The sequence below is a fragment of the Gracilinanus agilis genome, chromosome 2, assembly GCF_016433145.1.
Source record: "Gracilinanus agilis isolate LMUSP501 chromosome 2, AgileGrace, whole genome shotgun sequence".
NCBI lineage: Eukaryota > Metazoa > Chordata > Mammalia > Didelphimorphia > Didelphidae > Gracilinanus > Gracilinanus agilis.
This window is the reverse complement of record NC_058131.1, coordinates 381,332,625-381,343,615: the sequence shown is the minus strand read 5'-3', so window position 1 is coordinate 381,343,615 and position 10,991 is coordinate 381,332,625.

Genomic DNA, 10,991 nt, shown 5'->3' with positions numbered 1-10,991 from the left:
CTTCCTTCCTTCCTTCCTTCCTTCCTTCATTCCTTCCTTCCTTCCTTCCTTCCTTCCTTCCTTCCTTCCTTCCTTCCTTCCTTCCTCTTAGAATCAATGGTGTATATCAGTTCCAAGGCAGAAGACTGGTAAGGGCTAGTTAATGGAGATTGTACCTTGTCCAGGGTCACAAGGCTGGGAAGTGTCTGAGACCAGATTTGAACCCAAGACGACCTGTTTCAGGGCCTGGCTCTCAATCCACTGAGTCATCTAGCTATTGCCAATGATATATTTTCAATGTCCTTTCCTGACGCTAACACAGGGAGTCCATTTGTAATTGGAATTCAATTCCCAAAACCCATTGGTGTGGGACTCTCTCTTCATTTGTGGATATCAATGAATGCCCTATTCCTGGGACAGGGTGAAGTTGGAGAGAAGAGAAAAAAAAATTCAACCTCTTTAATCTATCCTCTTTAATTTATCTTCAATCTATCCTCTATACTCTCTGTGGGGAATAGTTTCAATACAGTATGAATGAATAAAAACAAATCCCTGCTCACTTGGAAATATTGAAAGTTCAGCTTGTAAAGCAATCTTCATAGGAAAAGCACATTAGTCATCTGAGGCTGGTTTCTACTTTCAGAATGAACAGTCAATTGAAGTAAACATGTGGGATGCATATAGGAGCCCAAACCTTTGGGAGAAGAGTTTTTGGGGCAAGATGGGAGTGAATGGTTAATTTAATGCAGGAAATCAGAGAGCATACTCTTTCTCTTTTGCAAAGTTCAAAAAATATTCTGTTGACAAAAAAAGAAAAAAACAATGTTATCATTTCCTAATTCCTACATCCCTAGATATAATATTTCTCTCTTGTAACAAGTACAATTAGACAAAGTGAACTGACCCTTTCTAGAAGCATTTACTTAATTTCACATTTGTTTTTTACCCCCTATGATATTTCATAAATTTTTTTTTTAAACCCTTGTACTTCAGTGTATTGTCTCATAGGTGGAAGAGTGGTAAGGATGGGCAATGGGGGTCAAGTGACCTGCCCAGGGTCACACAGCTGGGAAGTGGCTGAGGCCGGGTTTGAACCTAGGACCTCTTGTCTCTAGGCCTGACTCTCACTCCACTGAGCTACCCAGCTGCCCCTATTTCATAAATTTTGAAAGATAATTCTCCTCAGTTTCATTATTTGTCCTCCATATTTAATTAATTTTTTTACATAATTAAGTTATATTGTATATCTCTCAGCTTTTTGGAATGCCAGGAATTGTAGTGTAATTGGAATATGAAATAGAGAAGAAAACATATTTTCATTTAATAAGTCTATTTCACATCTAGAATTGGTTCTGACAAATTAAAATATATTTAACTATAAATGTGGAGAGAGATGCTTGCTACTGTGGACAAAACTTCAGCCTTGGAGTTAGAAGGACTTTGTTTAAATCCTATCTTTGACACTTATGCTTGGTTGACCTTGGGCAAGTCATGAAACTTCCCTGGAACTCAGTTTTCTTATCTGTACAATGAGAAGGTTGGACTAAATGACATCTGAGGTCCCTTCTAGCTTTAGATTGATAACTGGGGAGCTTTCCCACTAACAAATATTACCTAGAAGAACAATTCTAGGTTGTTAGAGGGAAGTGGAATAGAAATGACTTGTCTCAGGTCAGAGATTGGGTTTGAATATAGGTCTTTCTGACTTTAAACCTAGCATTATCTCTTCCAGAGTCATCAAAGCCTAGTGGCAAGACAAAAGTCAAGACAACTGGCAATGGCCAGAGATGCAGCAGATGATCTTGGCTTCTTTGATGTCTTACCATGCTCCAAGCGTGCCATAATACTTTCTTCAGCTGCTTTCATGGCCATTGGAGAACAAATTGTTCTTGTCTACCCATTCTGCTCAGAGAAGTCTTTATATCTTTGGGGTAGACATCTGCCTAGATCAGCAACAGGTTTAAAGCATGTTGGCTACCCTCAATCTGGGCTAGCCCATCTGTTGCAATGATTGTTAAAGAAAGTTTGTAAAGGAAAGAGATTTTTGACTTTCCAGATTTTGGAGAGCTACCATGGAGCGTGTGTTAGGCATAACACAGTTGGTCAGGGTCTCACCATCCTGGAACCTGTGAGGATGGAAGACTGAAAAGGAGGCAGGGCTGATAGCACCTAAGGAATCTCTTCTATCTAAATACAGGAGAGGAGATAGTAAAAGAGAGAGAAATTCAGGACAGGAATCTCAGACAGTAAATTCCTAGTTATTTCCTCCCGTGGTGGAATAGGCCTGAACTTACAGTATCAAATTTGTAACCTTCCTGGTAGAGCGTAAAGGATGGGGTAGCGTAGCAAGGGAGGCTCTGAAGGTATTGATGATAGCTCACAGGTGTCTCTTAATTACAAGTGAGTGGGCCCTGGTACTTATTCTTTCTGCCAGTGGAGATGGCCCCCTTTAATCAAGCTTCTGAAGTTGCTAATCATGACCTGAAGATTGTACTCTTTACTTCTGGGTGGTTGAAGGACTACATTCCTTAATTCTGGACAGCTTGCCTTGGTTTCTTTCCTGTCTTCCAGTGAGCCCTGTCTCCATCTTCATGACCTTGGGCAAGTTACTTCACCTTTGTCTGCTTCAGTTACCTCATCTGTAAAAATGTGGATAAGAATAGCATCTACCTTTCAAATATAATGATAAATTAGATAACTTTTAAGAAGTGTTTTAAAAAGCTAAAGCACTATATAAGTGCTAGTTATTATTATTATTATTATTATTATTATTAGTTTTATTTATCACATCATTACTACAGAATCATAGGCTCAGATATAGGGTAGAAGGGACCTCAGAGACCATTTATTTTTAATTAACTTTTTTTGCTAATTACATGTAATAACAAATTTCCACATAAGTTTTCTTAAGTTATATGATCCAAGTTGTCTCTTTCTCTCCTTTCCCTCCCTGTTCCTGGAGCTGGCAAACAATTCAATCTGAGTTATCCATGTATTATCATGCAAAGCATATTTCCATATTGTTCATTTTTTAAAGAGAATAATCATATAAAACCAAAACCCAAATAAACAAGTGAAAAATCATATGCTTTGATCTGCATTCTCACTCAAAGAGTTTTTTCTCTGGAGATGGATAGCATTCTTTGTCATAAGTCTTTCAGAAATGTCCTGGATCATTGTATTGCTGAGAGTAGCTAAGTCTATCACCTCAGAGACCATTTAGTCCAACCTCTCCTCATTTTACAGATTGGAAACTGAGGCCATGGAGGGTTAACTGAAAATATTTTATGGGAATTTTTTGTTTCCTTTTATTATTTGGAACCCAGGTCTAATCCTCTTGCAAATTTTGGTTAATTAAAAGTCTAGCTCAATATTAACCTCACCTGAGCAAAATTTGTCCCAAGAATGTGAAAATTTACTTTGAGTGGTAAACAGTCCTTGGATAAGAAGCCAGAGGAGGAATCTCACCTGTCCCTTACTCCTTAGGGACATGTAAATCCTTTTAACTTTTGGAGTCCTTTAAAGTTTAAGCTATAACCTGACTTAGTTTACCTTTAGAGTTTGTTTGATGGAGCTTGTTTCCCTAGGGGATATTGATTTTTATCCTTCATACTCAAAAAGGACCAAAATGACACCAGTAGAGTCTTTTGACTCTTACAAAATTGGATTTAAGTGAGGCAGCTGCACAAAGTCATCAGCCATACTCTCTATTCCAGAGTCATTGAAGTCCAATGACAAAACAAAAAAGTCAAGATGACTGGAGATGTTTGGGGTTGCAGTGGATAAACTTGGCTTCTTCATGTCTAGCCAACTTCTAAGGGCTCCACGGTGCCTGCTTCTTCTGCCTCCATGACTGTTGGAGTTGTTCCCTGTTTTGTTCTCATCCGTCCCTTCCACCAAGGGAAGACTTTCCCATGCCTGGGGTATAAGTCCTCCTAACTCACTGAAGGGTTCGAGGTCTGTCAGTAACCCTCAGCCTGGGGTAGCCCATCTGCCAGGAGAGTTTTATGGGTGTGTGGCTGCTGTAACTGCTACAGCTTCTTGGAGCCACAGGTAAGAGCTGGGAACCAGGTGGATACCAAAGAAGCAAAGCAGCCCTGAAAAGGAATTAGGCAATTAGGTGGTAAATTGGTAGAATTTGGGTTTGGTGGGAAGACCTGAACTGAAATCTTGCCACAGACATTTACCAATTGATATCTACCCCAGGCAAGTCACTTAAGCTCTGTCTACAGTTTCCACAACTATAAAGTCGGAAGCATAATAACACCTGCTTCTGGGAGTTGTTGTGAGGATCAAATGAGATATAATAAATGCTAGCTGTTGTTAGGGGATATGTAAAATTATGACTCTAAGATTGTTCAATTTTTGTGAATGACATTGAAGAGAGTGTGGGATTATGGATCTATCTTCTCTTTAACTTTTATGGCCTAAGAGGAATGTACAAGATGACAATATGTAAAAGCATTATTTCTCTTGTCACTCTGGCATGATTTTGCCTATAAGAGAGCTTGTAATAGACCTAATAAGGTTCAGGTTTTCTCTGAGGCCTGAACCTATGTTTGAGCATAATAATAAAAACTAGAGTTTTACTTCTATAATTTCTGCATTATGGTAAATATATAGTTAGCAGTAGTTAATCAACTACATGAACTCAGAGAGGAGATATTTCTCCCATAGCAAATTTGGCAACCAGATATTAATATCAGGGTTGGGAAGTATGCAAAGTAGAAGTCTCTTTCCCCTATATCACCGTGATCAAACTGTGGGCATTGCCTTGGTTCTTGAGTTTTGGGGGGACTTACTAAATCATATCTCCTGGGGAGTAAGTAGGTCAACTTCTTTGCCCCTCTAGTAGTGGAGGTAGGTCTGCCAAAACCCCCCCATAAAAATGACTTTATTTATTGAACCAATTCATAATTTCTCCACTTCTATCCCCAAGGCAAAGCAGAAAGCACTTCCCTGCCTTCTACACAAATCTTATGGGGGTAGGGACAAGGAACTCTCCCAGGAAGCTTTGCTTCTGGCATTACACCCCTTTAGAGATGGTACAGAAATCATCCTCTATCTATCTCCTTAGGAGAGTTCTAGGCAGGCCCTTCTATGACTCTGAAATCACAATGTGTTGGCCAGAGCTGTCTGTTCTTCCTTGTGAGCTTGGCTCTGATTATAAACCCCATCACAGGAGCTTTCCCATTTGCCCAGGTGGACTGAAGGAGAAAGACAGGAGATAGATGGTTAGCATTCCATATCTAAGGGGAAGAGAGAGATTAATGATAGCTGGGTAGCTTCACAGCCCATTACAATAGACATAAACCATCCTGAAGAGGTTGCTAGCAAGCAGCTGCACTGAGGAATACAGATGAGGTAAAACTCCCCTCAAAACCAAGTCACTGCTGAAGGTAAATGCAAATTAGAACCAGAGAGAATGACTGGGAGCATAATAAGGTTATTCAGTATGCATTCTGGGTTTTCCCTGCTCTCACCCTGAATGTTTATTTTATTTTAGCATTTATGAGGGTGAGAGAGGGAATTAATTTCCCTCCTAAAATATAACACTCTAGAGAAAGACATGTCCAAATACATTTTGCTCACAAATGCTGCCCTAGTAGAAGGGCCATGCTTAAATGGAATAGAAGGAAATGATCAGATCTCTTTTACAGGCAGGATGGCTTAGTAAATAGCTGCTGGGATTATTACAGCCAGGAAGGTTAGAAGAGAATGAATGGGCTTTCCACGTGAAAGCTGAAAAATTCTAAAAGAAGGAAGAAAGGCAATGTGGTTTGGTGGAAGGAGAATTGGGTCTGGCATCATAGCCCTTGGCTTCAAATCCCAGTTATTCCACATAATCTCTGTGAGATTCTGACCAAGTCATTTAACCTCTTTGGGCTTCTGCTTTCTCATCTGTAAAATTAGGTTGTTGTGCTAGATGTTCTCCAAGAGCTCTAAAGCCATGATACTATAAATTAGTCCCAAGGTGGGGTATTGATCAGAGCTGTAAGGTAATGATTTATAGGCTTTTAGATAGGTCAGATTCATGGCAATTTTTTTTAAGGAGATAAAATTCGCCTTTGGCAACTATTCTTTCCCTTTCATTCCCTCCTTGAACTCCCTTCCACCTCAGAAGGGTAGATCTCACCTTTCTCGGGGGACAGTCACTGAGGCAAAAGGAAATAGGCCAGGAAATAGACCAGGTGCTCATTTCTGGAATCCACCTCCTTTCCCCCTTTTCCTTTAGTAACAATGTGGTTCTAATTCAATGTAACACTAGATGGTAGATCAATTCTAGTTAAGGGTCTCAGTCAACTTTTGAGTCACCTTTTTCATAGTAGCATCCTGAGGCAAATCACCTTGTAGGACCCTTCTAATCCCTACCTACTTGCCTCCCTTAACTCCATCATGTTCATTATGATATTAGATGGTTCTGGGAACTCTTGCTTTTTACCTACTTCATCCTTTTACAAACATTCTTACCCTATGAGTTTCTCATTGATGTCTTTCTGTAACTTGTAGGATCATAGATCTGCAAATAGAAATGATCTCAGAGGCCATTGAGTTTAACCTCATTTTGTAGAGGGAGAGCTAATGGCAAGGACCATGGATTTTACAGGTTAAGAAAGGGTCCTTGGGAATTTTGTGTGATTAGTTTCTCACCACTGCTGATGCAAGTAAACTCTGGGGAGTGGAGAGGGAATCTCAGATCCCTTTGTCAATCACTAGGCAGAAGTGTTCCCAGCATGGGGAATTCTAGGTAGAAGAATTCAGATGTTGAGGACTCTGGGGAGAAGGACACATCTAGAGAAGAGACAGCTTGTTGTTCATGAGCCTTTTGAATCTCAAAGAGTCTCTCCCTAAACATTTTTTTTTCATGTTACTACAACATTCTACAAACATTAATTTAGCTGCTGGTAATGTAAATGTAAGATCTTTGATATCCAATGACAAGTGAGCCAGCATACTACCTGTAGAAATGAATTGTATCATGCAGTGATTCATCACAACTCCAGAGTACTCACTGTATAAAATGCTCTCTAATTCAGGAGAGAGAATTGATGTTTTCTGAAGGAAGAATGAAACATATTTTTATTTCCTTTCTCTTTAAAAAACTTGAACATGGCTAATATAGAAAAATGTTTTATATACCTTGAAACACATAATGGGTATTAAGTTTCTGCCTTTTCAGTGGAGGAGTGGAGGGAGAGAGAACTTGAAAATGAAAATAAAAATAAAATAAAAGCAAAAAGATAGATGAATTATGTCAACATAAACATTCTTGCTACAAATTTTAAAAAAGATGTAAAAAAGTTGTATCTGAAAGAAAGATGACTCTATAGAAAGGAAAAAAAAGGAATTGACCAAATTAGTTTTCTCATGCTTCCAAAGGCAACAGAAAGCATGGGATATTTGATCATCTTGTATTTCAGTACTCTTGATAAGCATAAGCAAAGGAACCATTATCATGAAAAAAATTATGCCTCATTCATCACCGTCTATTTCAGAGAATAAGGAACTAGAGAAATTCTGGGTAAAACTTGTTAAGAAGTTCCAAAAGAAGTCAACTTGTAATTTAATACTTTAATGGCTTTGATGTCAAGATGAGGATAAAGGGAGAATGATTGAACAAAAGAAAACAAGTTGGAAAATATGGCTCTGGATCAAGAAACAAAAGACTATACAATAGCCTCACATACATACGAAGCATACTTTCTTTAGGAAGAAAGTAGGAAGGGGCTGGACATGCCAAGCATCAAATAACAAAATTAACTATTATCATTTAATAGATAGAAAATGACTTGTTCCTGATATGGGAGTCATTTCTGATTCAGTCATTTGATAGTCAGTTGACTTGTCTGTTTGAACAAAGATAAAATTTAGCTTCAGTTTAGAAGAAACACAGGATGCACCATTAAGATAGTTCTAGTCTGACCTATTTAAATAATATATAAGATGATGGGAAATGACCCAGAGCAGCTTATATCCATATGGATTTTCATATGAAATTCAATTTTCATTTGAAATTCAAGTTCAATCAGTGCAAAGCAGACACCACTTAAAGAGAGAATGTTGAAACATAGAAGGTGGTATTCCAGGTACATGCTGAACTTATACAAGATTTTTTGATAGATGCAAGTAACTGTCTTCAATAATCTTATGATTATCAATTATGATAATGAGATTAAATCTACCCTGTCCATCTTTAGATTTAGGTGAAAACATCTCCATTTAACTCACAAGTTGGTGGTCTGTAACCCATGTGTGCTAGAGTGAGTGACAAATCAGAATTTACTGACTGCCTCCTGGGCAGTCCTAAGAAAAGTATCTGTTGTGATTGGACATGTAAACTAAGAGGAAGGCACAGGAAGTGATGCAAAAGAGGCCCCTTTAAAAAGAGAGTTCAGTGAGCTGAGGGCTCTTCTGGTTCTTGCTTGGATGTGGAGGAGCTCTGGACCTGGGACCCTGAGACCTTGGTGAGACTGTTCTTAAATCTTTCTCTTAGAACTATACATGGTGAGTGAAGAAGGCTGACTCCTTTAACCTCTGGGAGACTCCCTTGATTGGGAGAAGCCCTTGTGGCTAAAACCCTTGTTAATTGACTTTTAGGCTCTGGCTGAGCCTCTGGAGCCCTGCCAGAGTAAAGCCCAGACTTGAATACAAATCTTTATATCCCATTGATATAGTAAGCTCAACAGGTCTAAGCATGGGGGTGTCACCTATGCAAAGACTAGTGGTCCACTGGAGCCAGATCATACAGGCTAATGAAAATTGTTATATTTTTAGTGTGATCATTTAGACCTCATAAATCAGCAAGTACTACAAATCAAAACTTAATTTATTTTGTTGATTGTCTGGACTTAATGAAGCAATAGAGAAAATGTTAAATAATGTATATTAAACTTGGACATTTTCAAAGAGCTGGTTGTTAAACATTTACTAGATTACTCCCAGCAAAGATCCAAGTGTAGGAAATTTTTACAAGAAATACACAACAGGTCAGTCTGATTGAAACAGAATGATCAAACTGGAGTATGAAATAAGACTAGTAAGGTTGATAGAAGCCATATTATAGAGAGCCTTAAAAAAACTGCCAGCCTGAGGATTTTTTTATATTATTGACAACAAAGAGTCATTGAAGATATTTGAGTTTGTGTGTGTGTGTGAGTTTGTGTGTGTGTGTGTGTGTGTGTGTGTGTGTGTGTGTGTGTGTTTACATATGTGTGTTTTGGGGAAGTGACATGGTCAGATCTGTTTTGTTATTCAGTCATTTCAGTTGTGTCCAACTCTTCCTCCTGACCACATTTGGAATTTTCTTGGCTCAGATACTGAGATGGTTTCCCATTTCCTTCTTCAGACAATTTTACAGGTGAGGCAAACAGGGTGACTTGCCCAGGATCACACATCTAGTGTCTGAGGCCAGTTTTGAACTCAGGAAGATGAGACTTCCTGACTTCCAGCATTGCCTAGATACCTAGATCTGTTTTAGACAAATCATTTTGGAGCTGGCTAGAGGATGGAATGTCAAGGGAAGAGTCAGGATGTAGGGAGACTAATTAAAGAGATTACTGGAATACTCTAGGGAAGAGATAATAAAGACGAGCTAATGTAGAAGCTGTGTGAATGGAGAAAAGGGGACAGAGGTGAGAAATATGTAGAAGAACCAGTAAAGATTAACAGCTGATTTGATAGAGGACGCAAGAGAGAGGAAAGAGTCAAGGATGACTTCAAATCTGTGAGCTTGGGTGACTGAAAGCTTGGTGATGCCCTGGGGTAAAATTATATCTTGTTTTAGTCCCCCTGACCACTCTTCTCTCCTGGTTAACATGATAAGTCCATTTTATAGACCAGTATAAAGGGACAATAGCAGGAAGTAAGATTGCAGAGGCAGTGAAGTAGCTTGGTGAATAGTGCCAGGGAAGATCTGGATTGAAATATGACCCTGGGAAAGTTACAGAACTCCACTTGCCTAGTCCTTGCCCTTCCCTCTTAGAGTTGTTACTATGACAGAAATTAAGAACTTAAAAAAAGTAAGATTACAAAGGGGAAACTGGAAGACATGTACAAACTCTCTTAAAGATCAAAGGAATATAATTTGCAAATTGTATCACATATTAACCAAAATTCACATCCTAATATTATATGTCAGATCAGGAGATACCACCTAGGCACTGCTTATTGAGGTTCTGGCCCAGTAATATGTAAACTCTAGACAAAATCTAGACTTCCACAAATCCAGAGCAGTAGAACACCCAAAAGATGCTGATAACTTTGAGATGATGACTTTGAAGTTTTACTGATGAGTTGAGTTTACTTTGAGATGATTTGAATACATGCATGAACTAATCCTGAGGTGGCACAGATAGGAGTTGGTCTGTTTCCTCCCAAATTCTATAAAAATGGGACCTCAAACTCCAGCCCACAAGCACTCTTTCTTCTTCATTGATAAGTGCTCCCAACTCTATGGTCACATGGGTGGTATTCTCTCCTTATCCTCTGCCCCATTCTGCCTTCTTTTACCATGCCACTTTCTGCCTTTTCTGCCACTTGTCTTTACTTTTCTGTACTTTTGGCCTCCAATCCTCTGTGTTTAATGAAAGTGTGATTGTTGTCCCATTACCTACTGCCAGTCGCGGTTTTCCCCAGTGAATCCTTAGAGAACTGGACATTCCTGAAGCTATTTCATAATTTTACAAATTGATGATGAATTCATGTCCTCAATAGAAATGGGAAAGTTCAGAGGAGGGATGAGTTTTGGATGAGAAGGGAAATAAGTGGCATTTTTTTTTGATATTTTGAGTTTGACTAGTCCCTCCCAGAACTTCCATTTTTCAGGAAAATGTCCAGGTTGGCCACGTCTTAATTCTTTTTTTTTTTTTTTAAACCCTTACCTTCTGTCTTAGAATCCATGTTAAATATTGGTTCCAAGGTAAATAAGATATAAGGGCTAAGCAATTGGAGTAAAGTGACTTGCCCAGGATCATACAGCTAAGAAGTATCTGAGGTCAAATTTGAACCCAGGG